Here is a 16911-nt window from a genome sequence, read left to right as displayed (position 1 = left end):
AGCAAGTTGGTGTTCAGCCAAATAGAGAAACAACACAAAAGACTCTTAGTAATACGATGTTAGTGTACATTTAATACTATTATGCAACTATTTGTGAAATATTAAAAAATGACATGCTGCACATTATCGTTGTACATGTGCCGGGCCCTGACGCAGCAGAAGGTAGCGAAACACAGCCATAGTTCAACTCAAACACCAGCGAGTCCTTCATTATTGCACCAACTAGGCGTAGGGCAAGAGTGTTACCTCTCCCAGAGTATAACGTGGACTCAGATGAAATGCCGGATGAAGTACCCACACCACCCCCAGTGGCTAGAATCACAGTAAGACAGCAGTCCCTGCCCCAGCGTCAGTCCACTCCCCTCAGGAGGCGTCACGATGCAGGCAGACAGTGCACTTATGAAGGAGAGGGCCCATCACTCTTTGGCGGCCTTGAAGCTTCCATGCTGAAAGTGCAGAGCCTGCAATGTAAACACATGAGGTCAATCAGGGGTGTGGAATTTATTAAAATATCTACTTGTCCACGGGACAGGCTGCTTCTCAAATCTACTTGTCCTGTAAAAAGATCTACTTGTCCCTTTGGTGCCATGTAGTGTGGCGCCAAATTATGGCAGCAATCTCATTATGTAAGAGCTCTGATAATAGCCTCTCTGATTATGCCAGGGCTACTACCATAGTAGGGCTTGAATACTTGCAGTTTCAATCCCTACTGTAGCAATTTCCTTATTTTTCCACCTTTCTGCAGATCTGCATACTGGGGCTGGAGGAAGCAGTAAGCAATAGTTCCAGGGCTGGAATGCCTTTGAGTCTGCAAACCTACTAACCTGCATGTTTTAAAGATTTTCACCAGCTTCTCTCTAATATTTTCCCATAATAAGAAAGGTTGGACATTTACTCCTGACAATGGCAGAATTAGAACTTCTTCCAGGGTTGGGAAGAAAGTGGCTGGAGGGAAAATGAACTTGCAAATGCTCAATAGATTTTCACATGAGAAAATCTACACATGCGTATTTACCCGTGCTAAAATACAGTTCACAAATATTTTATAAGGGTACGACATATACCATGGGTGCACTTTTGTGACTTTCTTTAAGAATTTGAGGCCACATGTAGGTAGGTTCAGATTTGCGACCCGCAAATTGCGAGTCGCAAATCCGAATGTAGGATGGTGTCCCTGACACCATCTGTGATTCGCAAGGGCTTCGCAAATGCACACCTCATGAATAATCATGAGGTGGGTCGCAATTTGCGACCCCCTTGCGAATGGTGGCCTCACAGGGATGGTGGCCTGCTGGAGACAGCAGACCACCATGTCTGTGACTGCTTTTCAATAAAGCCTTTTTTTTCTTTTTTTTTTTTGTAATGCAGCCCGTTTTCCTTAAAGGAAAACGAGATGCATTACAAAAACGAAAACACAATGGGGAAGGGGTCCCAGGGGGACCCCTTCCCTTTTGTGAAAGTGTTAGCACCCATTTGAAATGGGTGCAAACTGCGATTGGTTTGCGCCCGCGTTCGCAAAACAATCCTACATTGCACTGCGAGTCGCAATTAGGAAGGGGACACCCCTTCCTAATTGCGAGTCGCAAACCCGTTTTGCGATTCGGTAACCAGGTTACTGAATCGCAAAATTGGGTTTGTGCATCGCAATGTGCTTTTTGCACAGCGCAAACAGCGAAAGTCGCTGTTTGCGACATGCAAAAAGCTACCTACATGTGGGTCTTGGTCCCTAATTAGGTCTGGTGTTAACAAAGACATTTTGTTTTTATTAAACTTCTATTTCTCTCTCTTTCGGCTGACTTTACTGTGAGTGATCGCATTCTTCTCTTTTCTCTTCCACAAGGAGCATATTGGCACACAAAGTAGTTTTGTTCAGTGTCAGGAACAACAGTGGCAATCAGTGACGTAACGAAACTGGAGGGTGCCCCTTTGCAAAGAACATGGAGGAGCCCCCTCTCCAGACTCACTCAGGGCAGGTGCTGTGCTGAAGGGGCCCCCTGGAGGGTGGCTGCGGGGCCTTTGTTATGCCACTGGTGGCAACGTGTGCTTTTAGAGTTCAAAAACGTTTTTTGTTTTTTTTTGCCAGTGTTTGTTACAATGTTGAGGGCCTGGTAGCTCCCACAACAATAAAGTGTTACAAAAGCCATGTCAAAACAAGACACGCATTGATGAAACTAAAAGACTTATAAAAATATGTCAGATCAGTTGGCTTTGTCAGTGTTTGTTTATTTTCATGCTTCCCATAATCGTGTTGAAAATGGTTACACTGATTTTCCATTCGAAATATGTTTGGGAAATACTAGCATGCATCAAAACATTTTACTAATTGACACTTCATTTGCATCTAATCAGAGAGCATTCTGGGAGCATTATACTTAGCCTCATAGCCTAAACTTTTCAAACATGTGTATACACGTTTTTTTTTTTGTACTGGAACCAACGTCAGTAGTGAAGTGTGACCTTAAAACATTTATTTACAGCACTCACCCTAATAATTAAGGTTTTCAAATAATGAACCATAAATACAAGTTCGAACAGCACAGCAAACAGCAGCAGAAAACACAAAGGAGATGACAAACGCCAATAGGGAACTCTGCACTGAGCAGGAGCGTGTCAGCCACCGTAGGCGCCATCACCAATGGATGGGCCGGTTGGATGTGTTCTGCAGATCGGTCAATCGGCTCGCTTTGATATCACGACATGCTGTGGGCATACAAGTGGAGATGGCACATTGCGGTCGGGACGTTGCACAGGGATTGGTGCAAATCACCAATGTTTTGGATACAATGCAGACAGCAAGGAGTGCTACAAACAGCGAACTGGGTGGTGGAGATAGTGAGGAGCTCTCTTGCCTCAGCAGTCTCACAGCCCCTGTGATGGATCCTAGGCGTCGCTGTACCAGACACAGTACTGTCTTTGAACCTGCTATAAGAGGTGTCACCGAGGCCACGGAGCACTTAAGTGGAGTGCGTGGACATAGGAAGTGATGATGAGGGGTGTAGGGGACCAGCTTAACATGTAGCAAAACTGTTATACTATGATGCTAATAGTGTGACACTGTTACCCGCCCCTGTTTGTGTATAGTGCATAGCTATGTCCTAATCACACATATGTTGCCTGAAGTCAAGGTAATAAAGATGCTACCTACAGCAATACATATAATAGACATAGTATTGTCATTACTTACATCAGAAATGGTTGCGTGTGATGTCAGTACATCTTTGTCTGCCCTCTGCTGCACTGCTTCTGTCTACTGGGTGAAGGGGTGGCAAGGGATCACCATCCTCTTCTGAGTCCGGCTCGGTGGGTTCCACAGGTATGTGCCTCGTTGTAGCAATGTTGTGCAACATAGCACATGTAGCCACGATTTTGCAGGTTGTTTCAGGGCTGTATTGTAGTGCACCAATTCTCTTGTGGATGCATCTGAAGCGGATCTTCAGCAGTCCGAAGGTCCTCTCCACAACACTGCTGGTTGTCCTGTGAGCAGCATTATACTTCCTTTCAGCTGGCGTTGCAGGACTCAGGTAGGGCGTCAGTATGAAGGACCGCACTGCGTAGGCACTGTCTCCTGGAATGAAACGAGAGTAAAATTAGTACTTGTTATACGTTACGTCTCACTTACATCAATGCAACATTGTCAACTATTACATTACCCAGTAGATATCCTTCGCCAAATTCCCCAGCTAGTAGTCGTGTGTAAATTCCACTGTGGCGAAAGATGTAGGAGTCATGTGTGCTACCTGGATATCTGGCCACGAGATTGGTTATGATGTTGGAGGCATTGCTAATTACTTGTATGTTCATGGAATGTGAATTTTTATGGTTCCGTTCCGATAAACATACTCTGTGGCCGATGGTGGACAGATAGCTACATGTGTCCCATCGATGGCACCTATTACATGTGGGAATTGGGCAATCTGGTAGAAATCAATTTTTTTCTGTAGTAATTCCTGTGGGGTGTTGGGGAATCTTATGTGCTGTTGAATTTTGCTCAGCATGGCATTAAGAAATGCATTGAAAAATCGTAAGAGAACATGCTGTGAGACCCCTCCAGCTGCTGCTATAACCCCTTCATAGCTCCCTGTGGATAATAGGTGCCGGGAGCATAATACCTGCACATGGGTGGGTGTGCTATCGTCCTGTGTGTGGTGCGCTGCAATATGGATTGTAGATCAGCTATCAGGTCAAGTATCATGGCTGAGCTTAACCTCTACTTCTCATATATCTCTTCCTCTGTCTGGTCAAAAGGGTTATGCGCACTCTGAAAATGTGCTCCTGTCTCCTCCTCCCTCTCCTCAAACCTGCCAGGATCCTCATCCTCCTCGCCATGACGTAGAGTGCGGCCATTGTGGAAAAGGGGCTGAGTCATTCTAGGCCTCTTTATTTAGGTTGCACCTGGTTACCACCTGATTTCAATTTGTGGTAAATTGCATGTGCAAAAGGCCATTCTACGAATATTTGCTATTTGAGAATTTTTGATGCATAGCATTGCGAGACGGAATTTGCGTGTCGCAATCTGTGTATCGCAAATAGCGACATGAATTTGCAGATCGCTATCTGCGAATCGCAAATCTAGGTCGCAGTTTGCGTTACACAGATAGCGATTCGCTAAATTATATCACTATTTGCGATACGCAGATTGCGACATGCAAATTCATGTCACAGTTGCAAGGCATCGCTATTTTAGCGATTCCTTATATCTGCACTGTGAATGCCTTTCATACATCGTGAAAGGCAATTTTTGCATTCGCAAACGGTCGAATTTTGAGATTCGCACCGTTTGCGAATGCAAAAAAGTTTGATACATCTGGCCCCCAATATGTTTGATGGAATTCTTTATAAAAATGCTTACTGTTTTCGAAGTATCGTTTTGAATTAGGGACTGATCCATAAATTTGAGGACAACCACAGAGTTTTAACAGTCAAACTACAATTTGTTTAGTTTTCCACATTGTTGCAATACTTAAAGCCCAATGTGTACTTCCTTTAAATCTTCATTACTTAGAAGACTTCCAGGTGTTCGCCTGTGTTCCCTAACTCACTGTGGGAAATTTACTGCAGAACAGAAAATCCACAGGAGTAAGTAAAGTTTGCAATTGCATATTTTTCCCGTTTTAATTTTCTTCCATGTTGAAAATATATTTTTCATATTACAAAATCTTTTCCTTAATTCCCCTGAAATAATAGGGATGTTTGGTGAAGTTTCCCGATTTAGCCCTTTGTAAATGTAAGGTTAGAAGTACAGGTAGGGTGGGAAAGATATTGCAAATGTTTGCAAATACAAGTGTAAAAGTTTGTGGTATTTCTCAACAGCTGCATTCCCGTCCCTGTGACAGCCTCATGAAAATTCCTAGGTTTCCACCCCAGGAGCCAGCTACGACAGCGGACCATCTGTTGGATTTTTTAATAGTAAAAAATGACTGTGCAGGAAAAAATCAACAGATAGATTTTGTGGACCAGAATTTGTGAGACACGGCCACTGATTACACAATTTACACTGTTCAGCATGGCATACTAGCACAAATAGTTTTAAGAATTGGCACAGTGGCAGTTACTGGATGATGTGATTAGGTTCAGAATTGTAATTCCGTTGGTTTGCAGTGTCATCAGCAGGCATTCCAGTTATATTTTATTTTAAAATATTTCAAAACATTTCATGGGTGACAGGCTTTCCAAAATGCTTTCTTTATGGCACAGACTAGAAATACACAACCCTGTAGCGTTATTGTAGAAAATGGTTGAATTCAGATTAAACTGCATTATAAATTTTGTAAAATCTAGCGAGTCCTAAAAGGGTAAAAGATATGGTTTACAAACAGAATTCCATGTTTTAAAACCTTTATTATCAAATGCAATATCATATCTAGAGTGGATTCCTCTGAACAATGTTTACAGAGGACAAGTTAATAAGACACTTTTTCAATGTATCGTTGTTATGATGTCTACAAAACCAATAAAATAAATGTAAATACATCATATCTGGGGTGGTATTAAAGATAGGGTGCACTGTCCCACTCTGTGCCACGGCTCACCCTTGATTGGGTGCTCCGGGCAGAGACCTTACAGTGTGCCCTATTACAGTGAATGTGCTGTTCACAGTGCAGACACAAACTTGCATCATCACTGTGGACAGGACATTAGTGCAAGGCGGATCGACTGTGCGAAGCCTCCGGTCTGGCTATCACAGCAGGCAGTAACCCTTCCTTACTTTTAAATGGGAGTGCAGTGAGCTCAAGAGAGAGCTGCTGCATCAGCACACGGTGATTCCTTACATAATCGACGGATCCCATACCCCTCAAATGTATCACACGTGTTGTCGATGGTCGCTACCAACTTTTCAATAGTGTAAATATTCCATAATTTCATAAATTTATTAATTCTTGCTCTGTGTAGAGTTTGTCTACGGTGGGGGGGATAGCCGCCCCTCCTAGATTTGAACATGGGGTCAGTTATCCTGAGAGGGAAATCTAGGTAAGCCAAAACAAAACACAGTGGGAAAGGGTAGGAGATAATCCATCCACTCCTTACTGTTGGTGCCTGGTACTCTAACAGTGGAATTACTGACAGTAGTGTTCTCTTTAGTGCCTGCCTGACTCTGGGTAGGAGCCATTAACAATGCTGTGGGGTGATCTGTGTTCTACCCTATTCTATGTTGACACAGGGTTTGACATGTGGTAAGCAGGACCAATCAGTTGTGGGCCTCAGTTGAGCTGCTTTAACCTTATTGACTATATGTGGCATTCCAATGCCGTGCTCACTCGTGAATTTATACAAGGTGTTCATAGTTAAGCTTGGTGATTTACCATTTCAAATATAGGTGAGCTGTTTTATTAATTGGGTGGTAGTTTATGAACTGAATATGGAGTGCGTTTGGAGGACAGAGAGCAGAGCATGAGGTTCATTTTGATGCTGGCTACTCTGTCCATCCACACCTGCAATCCTCCCCACCTGTACAGATCTTTGCATAATACATCCAATGTGTGGAGGACCTTTGATGCATACAATAAAGGTGCAGAATTGGTAATGTACACTCTTAAATATGTCATAGAGCCCCCTCTTAAGGACCTCGTCCATCAGTAGAGTTTTGTTCTTTCCACAGAAGTCAAAAACACCCATTCCCACTGATTTAGAAGTCATAAGCCTTGGGGAGTGCTTAGATCTCGTGGGGTAAGTGAGAAAGTGAGACCTATAGATATTTTTACAAAGCAAAAGATAGGGTCTGCAAACATTGCAAATGTATGATGACCTCTGTTCGTTGATATTCCTGGATATGGGGATAGAGATTGCATGTGCTAAAGGTTCAAATGTCAAGGTGGAAAGGAGGAGGGGGAAGTAAGGACCTCTGGTGGCTGGTTCCCCTAGTTAATTGGATAGCCACTATTAGCTCATTTTTTTATTTTGTTTTTGTTCAATGATTGTAGTGTAAAAAGACATATGTTTTGTCCATGGGTTGCTTTGTCGACAAAGTGGTTCACAAAAGGCCATTCGTGCTAAGCAGATATTATCCTGGGTTTTCTTTCCAGAATTAATCCCATTTGGTACAGTGATATAAGAGTAGGCCAGACAGGATTAAGATGTGTGGATAAGATTCTGGTAATATAGTTTAACATCATTGTTTAGCAATGCTCTAGGCCTGTAGGAGCCTTGATACACTGGATCTTTATCCAGCTTTGGGAATAATGTCAGCACCAACATCATCATTATGTCTGTCACCTGTTTTATTTTTGTAGGAAAGAGTTTACCACCTTCGTCAGGGGACGAACCAGAAGTTGAGATAGATCAGCAGCAGTTAGAAGAATGAAAAGTCTAAGCCTGTCCAGGACCCACAACTTTGGTCTCTCTAATTGCTCCGGACTCAGTTTAGGAGTCGTAAAAAATCCTCCCTTTTATTGAAAGACAAATGTACCAGATATCAGCCTGCTTCCTCCAGTCTAGGCTAGACAATGTACATTTGGTTTATCTGGCATTTTTCTTTAGAACTTGTGAATCATTACATCTGGTGTAAATACTGGTGCCCGCCTTATCACCAACCTCATCCATTCACAAGCAATGGAGAGATCTGGAGAGATGTTAATCCCATGACAGTCTCATCAAAGGCCCTTTGGCTTGTGCAAAGAAAATGGTCATGTCATTGTAAAGGCCTAATAACCGGGATCTCAAATTGCTTTTCCAAAATCCATGAGGAACCGTCAGGATTTTGCTCACTAGGGTCCCCAAGGGATTATAGTTATGAATGTTTTGCATACTTAGTAATGGTAAGGATGGTTTCTATGAAATGTTTGCTATGTGTAAGAACACTGTCAAAGATGTTCCATTCATGTTGAGTTAAGAATGTTTTAGTGACAGTTGCTTAGTGGCCTTAGGTGTTATAGGATTTTGTTGTTGATTACACGTCTACTTAAGCAAGTCCTGCATATGTCCTGCATCCAACTAAGTACAGAAATGCCTCCTGCTGCCTCCCTTTTTTGGATGAGCTACCTGAAAATAGATTAGGTAACTGTTTTGTATGCTAACGTCTGTGCAGGCAAATGGTTTCCTACTACTACATATGTTAGTACAGCCAGAGAAGATCTGAAAAGAAGCAACTGAAGGCAGAAAAAATATTTTGGGGTTTTGTGGACAAATATTCCAGATTTTCTGAGTTTATGACCATTTCTAGTGGATCCACAGGTATCATTCTAGCTCCTAATAAAATCTTTTGCATGTTTGACAATCCCTACATTGTAAAATCAGTGTGCCCAAACTTATGAAACTTTAGAGGTCCTCTGGCATCAGCACCTCATTTCCCCTCATGAATATTTGTTTAGTTGTAAAATAAGGGTTTTGATCCCCCTAAGTCAACAGTCAGCAACATCTTTACATAGAGAAGAGTATCAGCATAACCATTCAAGGAGAAAGAATATGAAGTCCTAATCTGGACTCAAGCAAGAGAGCTCAAGCTTCAAACCTCTGCCAAGGCTAGGGACTCTCACAAAGCTGACTCATCTTTCAATCCTGAGCCATACTTTGTCATAGATAACTGTATTTATGTTTGCAAAGTGGAGGCACTTACACACCATGACTCTATTCTCTTCATTGTTCTGGATGCTTAACAGAAATCACTGTCATAACGTCTGCTGAAAAAGATGAGGTCCCACAGGTGAGTAGAAACACTAGATCAGGGGTCTCCAACCTTTTCTGTTATGAGAGCTGCTTATGATCAGCAAAAGACATCCCGAGCTACTAATATCATTAGTGTTATACTAGTGATTACATTACACACTATTATGTTGGTGACTATAACCGCAATGATCACCTCTGCATCAGACACGATAGCCAGAAATAATGTAAAACAATTGGCAGTGCCAGTAGGCCTGTCTTTGAAAGAATGTTGTATGGTAAAGTGAAGCATTACAAGTAGATAGCATGGGGATGAATTTGTAATTGTGTGGAAGCAAAGAACTGTAGAGTAATGTTGGTGTAGATTAAAAGGTCAAGTGACAGTTGCACTGTCAAGTTTGACATAAAAATCCATTAAGGGTAATGACTGTCCTACCATCTTTGCTGTTGCCAGAGAAAAACACCATAAATGATCTAGTCATCTGCAACACTGTGATTGCACTACAATGGCATGCATGTGCCCCTGAAAGTACAAGGTCAAGCAGCTAGGTAAATAAACAAAATGATCACAGCTGTATGGAGGACACTTCTTTCTGGAAGCATAAAACTTCTGCCCAATTAAAGCATGTACTAATAGCTCCCAACATGTGGTCGATGCAAAAGCTCCTATACTGGTGGTTCTCACATAATTATGTGGCTACAGCTGTGCTGTCAAGCCGGATCATAAAAGGCTGTCAATGGAGATTTTCTTAGCTTTAGTGAAGGAAAGTCTTGATTTTATTAAACACACGGAGGCGAGTATTATGCTATCTTCTCTTGCTTTAATTTAAACAGCAGCCAAGATAAACTACAAATCCCAGCAGACCCAGCTGGGAACTACAGAAATATGTCATACAATGTGTAACCAATCAGATTCTCAGAAGAGCATAAACATATTGGCTGAGAGCAACAAGTCCTCTTTTCTTGCAGAGCAGTTAAGCCACTCTGAATAAAGGTACAATCAGGAGTAAAATAGCACATGCCAATAACAATGAAAATAAAGCTTCAAAACGATATACAATGTGAACAGTCTTTTGATCAAGATCCGGGATGAAAAGATCTTGAAGTAGAGTCCTTTCCTGGCTCCAGGAGGATGTGGTCATCGGAGTATCCTGGTAGGGTGAAGAAGAAACCTTAGGATGTCTGGTTGGTAGCGGTAGCTGTACCTGATGAAAATAAAGGGAGGGTTAATCGAAGAACAATAGAGGTGGGATAATACTCGCCTCCGTGTGTTTAATAAAACCAAGACTTTCCTTCACTAAAGCTAAGAAAATCTCCATTTTATTACAAGCACGGAGGCTCCTATTATGCTAGTTCAAAGCATAGAAATTACTGAATTAGCTACATGAGAAACAGGCTTGCAATAAAAGGTTCTAAAAGTTGAGACATTTGACCAATCAGCGGATTTGAGAATGTCCCCTAAACTCAATCCTGCCCAAAATGCCTTGGAAGCCATAGCTCCTCTGGTGGAATGGGCCCCCAAAAAGGGAGATATTGATGCCGGCCAGATCCATAATCCATTTAACCCAACGGGCTAGAGTGGTGGAAGTGACGGGATTATGAGGGGATCTAAAAGAGACGAGGAGTTGAGTTTCAGAAGACCTTCTCAAATCTTTAGTTCTTGAAATGTATTCTTTCAAACAAGTTCCTACACATATGTTAGCATGATCAGGGAAATAAGGATAAAAAACAGACATTAAATTAGTTTTTGTTCTTCTCCGAACCTGAAAGAAAACACCTTGAGGAGTATACTGTACAGAAGTCACGTCTAATGCTCTAACATCGGAAACTCGTTTGAGGGAAACTAGACAGAGGAGAATGGTTAGTTTAGCCGAAAGAAATTTTAGGGATAAAAGGGAGTTAGATGGTTGAGAAAGGAGAAACTGTAAGATTACATTAACATCCCACATAGAATTGTACTTAGGTAAAGGGGGTTTGGTAAAACGAATTCCTTTTAACAGACGACAAATCAGAGGATGTTCGCCAACGGGTTTGTTATTTATTCTATCATGTTCCGCGGAAATTGCGGACCTGTACATGTTGACTGTTCTGTAGGCTTTGCCCTGGGCTGCCAAGGATGCTAGGAAATTAACAATTAGGATTACATCTGTTGAAAAGGGATTGGCACCCCTGAGCAGACACCAATTATGCCAGACTGACCAGGCTGACTTATAAGCTTTGGTTGTTCCGGGAGCCCAGGCTTGACGCATGAAACTTGCAGCTTCCTGCAAAATTCCTGGGGTTCTCCAGGCAGACCCGAAACCATCCATGAGACTAACTGAAGAGATTGGTTGAGAATCAAGTCGTGAGGTTGTCCTTGAGGATTCAACAAAAGGGAAGGAAAGAGTGGAAGAAGAAGAGGGAGGTCTATGAGTAACTCGAGAGCTAAAGGGAACCAAGGCTGACCCTGCCAGAGGGGGGTAATCAAAAGCACTTTGGTGGATTGACGACGGACCTGTGCCAAGACTCTGGAAATCATTATGAAGGGAGGAAAAGCGTAGTTGATTTGGTTGGACCAGTCTTGTTGAAATGCGTTGGTGGCCAAAGCCAGAGGGTCTGGCCGCCAACTGTAAAAGTGAGGGATTTGAGAGTTTAAACGAGAAGCAAAAAGATCGACAGAGAAGGGACCGAATTTGGAAGAAAGATTGTTGAATATAGAAGGGTGAAGACGCCAATCGCTGGAATCTTGAAGATATCTGGAACACCAATCTGCGATTGTGTTCATATTTCCCGGAAGGTACTCTGCTCGTAGGGAAATCTGATCTTGAAGGCAGAATTCCCATATACTCTTTGCTAGCTCGGCGAGGGGTTTTGACCGAGTACATCCGAGGTGATTTATATATCGTACTGCTGAAAGGTTGTCCATCCGGAGGAGAATAGAACAACTTACCCTGTCTTTGGCGAAGGTTTGGATCGCAAAGGAACCTGCAAGAATCTCTAAACAGTTTATGTGCAGAGACGACTCCTCTCTTGACCATAAACCTCCAGTCGAGAACTGAGCGCATCTTGCGCCCCAACCAGTCCGACTTGCATCGGACTCTAAGACAAGATCTGGAGCTGTAGAGAATATTGCCCGGCCATTCCAAGCGTCTAGGTGATCGAGCCACCACTGAAGTTCGATCCGGGATTCGTGATCCAACAAGATTAGATCCTCGTAAGTAAAGCCTTTTCGGAGATGTCGAATTTTTAATCGCTGAAGCGCTCGATAGTGAAGGGGACCTGGAAATATAGCTTGAATCGATGAGGCTAACAAACCGATTATGCGGGCAAGACTTTTGATCGTAAGCTGTGATTTGTTGAGAACTAAGTGTATTTCCTTTTTTATATGGGAAATCTTTTGGGCCGGGAGATGAAGTGTAGCCTCGGTAGAGTCTATGAAAAACCCCAAAAATTCTATGTGATGGGACGGAATGAGGTTGGATTTGTCTTTGTTTATCAGAAACCCTAAATTCTGAAGGAGGGAAACGAACATCTCTAGTTGTTGTATGAGTAGGGATCTGTCCTGGTGTAGAATTAGAAAATCGTCTAGGTATACGAGAATTCTGACCCCTTGTGCTCTTAAGTGAGTTATCACTGGTTTCAACACCTTGGTGAAACACCAAGGAGCTGAAGAAAGGCCAAACGGAAGGCATGTGAAACGGTAAAACTGACCCTTCCACTGAAATTGTAGAAATTTCCTGAAGGAGTGATGAATGGGGATGGAGAGATAAGCATCTTGTAAGTCTAAACGAACCATCCAGTCGTTTGTTAATAACGAATCTCGAAGATGGAGAATAGTTTCCATCTTGAAGTGATGATAAACCACAAATTTGTTGAAAAACTTGAGGTTTATAACAGGACGATATTTCTTGTTCTTTTTTTGGACCAAGAATAGCGTACTGGTGAAGCCTGAAGGATGAGGGAAACATGGCTCTATTGCATGTTTGAGAGTTAGGGAATGAATCTTTTGAGAAAGAAGAGTGTCTTGTTGTTTGGAAAAATTTAGGGGTCTTGGAATATGATGTTGAAAAGGAACTGAATAGAGTTCTATTTGATAACCTGAGACTGTCTGCAGGACCCATGGATCTGCGGTTAAAGACTGCCAGTTTGTCATAAATAGTGCTGTCCGGCCTCCCACCAACAATGAACCATAAAGAGGAACGCTTACCTGAGTTTTGGGATCCTCTGGATCTGAAGCCACGTCTGAAGGAACGATACCTTTGTGGATAAAACTGTGGCTTGTATTCCTGTTGATAGGAAGTGGAGCCTCTGGTCTGTTTGACCGCACCTCTCTGGGTGTATCGGCCGGCAAAGCGGCTCCTGCCTTTGCCGGCTCTTCCAAAAACACGAGAGTGAAAAATCTTCTGCATGGAAGATTGCGCTTTATCCATGGAGGTAAAAGTTTGAACATATTTGCTGAGTTCTTTAATAAAAGAATCTCCAAAAAGCAATCCATTGGCTTCCGGACCCGTCTCCTTAGCTGCGAGAGTATTGAGTTTGGGATCGATTTTGAGAAGCAGGCTTTTGCGTCTTTCATGCGCCATTGAGGCGTTTGTGTTGCCAAGTAAGCAAATCGCCCGTTGGGCCCAATTTGAAAGGATGACCGGGTCAACTTTCTTGCCTTCCATTCTGGCTTCTTCTGCCAGGTCCAAGATTCTGGTGAGAGGGCCAGAAATGTCGAGCAACCTGTCTTGACAGTTGGTCCAGGCTCTGTCTACAACTTTTTTAGGATCCTTACCAAATTTTGTAAAGAACATTATCATATTAGGGTCGATGACAGGGGTATCGGTGATGTTGTTGGGGAGGGAGGGTCTGGGGCACTCAGACTTAAGTCTATTGCGTACTAACTTATCTAATGGTTGACGTAGATTTTTTAAAACATATTCAGAGACATGGTCACAGGGAGTCCATTCAGTGGAATTAGGGTGTCGGATAAGGGTGGGATCAAACATCGGTTGATCCGCAAAATCTAATAAAGTATTTTTTGATTTAGTTTGAGATGACTCTCCCAATTTGTTTAGAGAAGTTTTACGCCTCTTCTCCACAGGCCCTGACCAGATCATTATGTCTGGATCATCCATATCCGTATCTTTATCTGAGTCGGAATCACCCATATCGTCATCTGAATCCCCCAGATGAGTGATCTGAATGGGAAAGGGAATACTAGAGGTGGAGGGTTGATTGGGAACATTTTTTGACGGAGAGTCAGCATTAACTTCAGTATTATCTGTCTTTCTTTTCTTGGCCTTGGAAGGCGAGGTATTAGAAAGTAAACGTTTAATAGAGGCTTCAAAAGTTTTGGAAAACCCGGAAATTGAGGAAGAAACCGCTTTTTGGACTGAATCTTGGATGAAGGAATCTAAATCCTCTTTAAACTGCTGAGCGTCGTCGTCTTCAGAATAATTTTCCATAGTGATGGATAAAATGTAATGTTTTGTCAAATATTGGAGGAATTAAACTATGGGTGCACCTCAACAAGGGTGAAATAATCAATTAAATAGATAAGTCAGTCCTTAAATAAATGAGAGAAATGTTTAACTGTAAACAAAGCCTGAAAAAACGGCTGTAGAATCAATTTAAAATTGATCCTCAGAAAAAGGAACAGTTTGGGAAGGAGAAATATGTCCGAAAATCTCACCGGAGTTAGTATAAATGGAGAGAGAAGGCGAGCGGTAACGCTAATGAGGTGTGACCGCAACGCTGACAGCTGACTGGAAAAACAGCTGATCCGACGCGCGTTAAAGTAAACACGCTGTCGGAAGCTATGCCGGCTCGCGTTCTGAGAAGAGAACGCTGCCGAGCAGAGCGTGCGCCCCAGGCGTTTAATTTAGAACGTTGGGGACGCGACCGAATAAAAAATAAATTAGCGGTAGAATCGAGCATAAATAAGTAAACCGAACCGAGAAAGGGGTTAAGAGAAAGCGCATATACAAATAAATGCCTAATAAAACCATACCAGAAAGAAAAAACTGTAAATATACAAAGTAAAGAAAATGCAACACATGAGTAGAAAGATAGTACTTATCTTGACTGCGAGCAGCAAGAAAAGAGGACTTGTTGCTCTCAGCCAATATGTTTATGCTCTTCTGAGAATCTGATTGGCTACACATTGTATGACATATTTCTGTAGTTCCCAGCTGGGTCTGCTGGGATTTGTAGTTTATATTGGCTGCTGTTTAAATTAAAGCAAGAGAAGATAGCATAATAGGAGCCTCCGTGCTTGTAATAAAATTTGTAATGCCTTTACGTGGGTAACACATAACCGCCAGAGCGTAAATGCTCTTGGCACCAAGGTAATTATAACAGTAATAAACCCCCAACGAAACATGACCTATCACTCAAATATCAGCTTGAAATATATTTTAGAAATTCAACCATCAGCTTATCAGCTCTGAAAATACTCACATTATTCTTACAATTTTAGTAGGCTGGCCTTGACACAGGAGAGCTACTTTGGCAGCTGGGGAGCTACCAGGAGCTCACAAGCTACTCGTTGGAGAAGCCTGCACTAGATTTATTCTTCCTACAGCAGCAGACCATGTAAGACATGCAGTCTGCTGGAACAGCTCACAACTCACAGCTCAGTTTAATGCATAACAACTTGAAACATAATACAAGTGTACTTTAGAAGTTATAAACATTTCCCCAAGTCCCACCTGCTTAATCCATGTATGGGAAACACAATCTTTCTTTGGAAGGTGAGAATTCACTCTGAAGAACTTCCAGAAAAGCATTCACCCTGATGACACTACCTTCGATTTTCTTCATCAGTCAGACTCTAAAGCAAGTTCTCCCTACCTTGAGTATTGCATCTCCCATTCTCAGCAGAATGTCAGGTCTCCTGATAGCCTAATCACTTTGGGGTTGTGGGGTTATAGTATAGTTCCTTCCCATACGTGCACTTCCTGACACCCAATCTGAAAGCACAGGGTCAGAGCAAGGCGTACTCTGGCTGGCCATGAAGCCAGTGCTTCTGCCAAAGCCAGGCATTAGCAATTCATTTAATTTATACAAAATTAGTGGTTACTGATTGCGGAGACGCTTAGCAAATTAGTGGTTTCTAGTACAATTATTATGCTTCTAAGCTCACGTCAACTGGAGGACATCACGGCATGCATGGACCCAATTCAGGCGGGAAACTCTTGATTTGTGAACCCAAAATGGTTTTATTTTGGCTGTATCCTGTCAGAAATTGCCTCATTTTCAATAGAAGTCAAGGGGAGAAATACATTCTCCCGACTGTTTTTTCAAATCTCCCACTTTCCTCTTCCAAAATGTTGGCATGCATCACTTGCCATGGAATCGTTTTCTTCTTCAAACATGCCAATGCTTACCTTCAACTACAATGGGGGTCACCAGGTCCTACTACACATGACCCTTCAAAATGTAGTGTACCTCCACTGACGTCTATGGAATTACCTTAAACAAACGCCTGATTTCACCTTGTCTGGAGGCTCAATAATTGGTGGGGAGGAATCAAGTTAATATATGCTTCATTAGGGTAACTTTCCCAGCAAACTTTCATCATTTTCCAAAAGTAATAGTGTGTCTATATTGGCTTCGATAAGATAGCCTTCCTTAAATGCCTCGACACTCTTCTTGAGTACTACTGAATGCTCAACTGGTTGAGAGTTCCGGCCAATTGAGGTTCTGTTTGCATCTTGCATTACCAGTGAAAAGTGTTGTGCCATTTTTTATGACATGAAAATAGGAAAATGTGTTTACATTTCATTTACAGGACTGATTAAAAAAAAAAGTTAAATTAGCTGGAAAAATAGGACGGAACATTGGCCAGTA

The 16911-nt window shown here is 42.3% G+C and overlaps 1 long non-coding RNA gene across 1 annotated transcript; it reads right to left on the bottom strand.

Annotated features, from left to right (window-relative positions):
• Positions 1–99: 99 nt before the first annotated feature.
• Positions 100–16697, bottom strand: LOC138295546 (uncharacterized). Its single transcript, XR_011203622.1, has 3 exons — positions 16534–16697; positions 3185–3565; positions 100–461 (listed from the first exon to the last, which is right to left on the bottom strand). It is a non-coding gene; the product is annotated as an uncharacterized lncRNA (long non-coding RNA).
• Positions 16698–16911: the final 214 nt, after the last annotated feature.

This window comes from Pleurodeles waltl, chromosome 5, assembly GCF_031143425.1.
Source record: "Pleurodeles waltl isolate 20211129_DDA chromosome 5, aPleWal1.hap1.20221129, whole genome shotgun sequence".
NCBI classification, from domain to species: domain Eukaryota; kingdom Metazoa; phylum Chordata; class Amphibia; order Caudata; family Salamandridae; genus Pleurodeles; species Pleurodeles waltl.
The sequence above is the reverse complement of the archived record's forward strand: the minus strand, read 5'-3'. Positions and strand labels throughout refer to the sequence as shown.